At 17.9% G+C, this 2,016-nt stretch overlaps 1 long non-coding RNA gene across 1 annotated transcript; it reads left to right on the forward strand.

Moving 5' to 3' along the window:
• The first annotated feature begins 227 nt into the window (after nt 1–227).
• LOC111535150 lies at nt 228–1,282 on the forward strand. The gene is made up of 2 exons (XR_002729334.3): nt 228–682; nt 916–1,282. It is a non-coding gene; the product is annotated as an uncharacterized LOC111535150 (long non-coding RNA).
• Nucleotides 1,283–2,016: the final 734 nt, after the last annotated feature.

Here is a 2,016-nt window from a genome sequence, read left to right on the forward strand (position 1 = left end):
AAAAAAAAAAAAAAAAAAAATATATATAAACATAAATATATGAACATTAATATAAATATTAACGTAAATATTAACATTAGCATTCATATTAACATGAACATGAAATATATATTCACATAATTGTATACAAAAAGTACATTTTAATTTTAATTTTTTTTTTTTTTTTTTTTTTTTAATTTTATTGCAAAATATTTTAATAATATTTTAAAACATTTTATTATAATTTAAAAATATGTTAATTATGTTTTTATTATATTTTTATCATATTTTTATCACATTTTTATCATATTTTTATCACATTTTTATAACATTTTTATAAAATTGTATTTAATTATTTTTTTTCGATCACTCTCGCATTTACTCATTTTTACGTAAATAAAACTTTAAGTAATAAAAATCATGTTTTTTGTTTATTTACGTATATATTAAACACATACATTATTATACTTGTTTATATATACATAAAATAGTACTTAATTTTACGAAATTTTAACTATTTTAATATTGTAAAAAAATAAAAGATAAAAAATAAGTTACTTTTGTTTTGTAATTAAATATAATATATAAAAAGTATATTTAAAAGTGACTCATGTGCTCAAGCCGTGCATAAAGTACAAGCACTTATATATATAAATATAATATATACATATATATATCAATTGTATCAACACAAATTATTTATGTAAGTTGTCATATACATGTAGCAATATATATTTATATTTACTACTGTATTAATTTATGCATATAAATAAAATTTTCATCTCCGTACCATATTTTTAAAAAAGCGTATACATTAACTTATATCACTGAACTGCTTAAATACAAAAAAAAAAGCAAAAAAAAAAAAAAAAAAAAAAAATATATATTTGTTTATAACATATATACATTTACTTTATATGTACATGTACATACCAGCTTTCAGAAGAGAAGAAAACCGAAGGATATATATATATATATATTATAATACATTATATTAATATAAGCGAGGAATCAGAAAAAAAGAAGAATACAGAAGTTAAAAAATAAATAACTTAATATACCTTAACTAAGAAGATATATATAAACTTACAGAGTTTTTTTTTTTTTTTTTTCCCCCTTAATAAAAATATACATATAAGTACGAGCATCAGAACAATGGCTATATCGGACAGAAAAAGAATCGACATGAAAAACAAAAGTGGCATAGGAAAAATAAAGAAAAGCGGATTTTCAAAGTACTCTAATCAACAAAATAGAGGTGTGTAAAAAAAAAAAAAAAAAATTAAAATAAAATAAAACAAAACAAAACAAAATAAAATAAAATAAAATAAATAAAATTCATTAAAATAAATTAATTTAATTGTTTATTTTAGAAAAAAAAAAAAAAAAAGAAAAAAAAAAAAAAGCCATTTTTCTTAATTACTGCTTACTTATATTGTGTTTGTGGAGATAATAATGAGGATTATTTAAATGAGAGAAAAAAAAAAAAAAATGTATATATATATATATATATATATATACATATATATGAGAATATAAAAAAAAAAATGTATATGTGTTCCCACATGTTGCGTGTTCTCATGTTTATATATATATATATATATATATATATATATATATATATATATATATATATATATACGATTTTGTGATATCAAAAGATGCATAAAAAAGAATGGTATGTATCAAAATATAGCTACAATAATATGAAGAGAAGGAGTAATATTTATTTATAAATAAATAGTTTTAACATATAGAACAATAGTAGTATACTATACCAAATGATCTATAAAAATGGGTGACTTACTAAATGGATTGACTGTTTTTATACTTTTTATGTTTGATAATGAAATATATAAAATTGCTAGAAAGAAAAAAAAAAAGTACACGCACACACGCACATATATAAAATGTATACATATATATTTGTATATTCTGTCAAAGTGTAATATAAAAGATTTTGGGGGTTGTTTATTTGACAATATATTTGTACTTGCTCGTTTTTATTTTTGTATAGTTTATGTAAGCGTTTTTTTT

This window comes from Piliocolobus tephrosceles, unplaced genomic scaffold (genome assembly GCF_002776525.5).
Source record: "Piliocolobus tephrosceles isolate RC106 unplaced genomic scaffold, ASM277652v3 unscaffolded_25249, whole genome shotgun sequence".
Lineage (NCBI taxonomy): Eukaryota > Metazoa > Chordata > Mammalia > Primates > Cercopithecidae > Piliocolobus > Piliocolobus tephrosceles.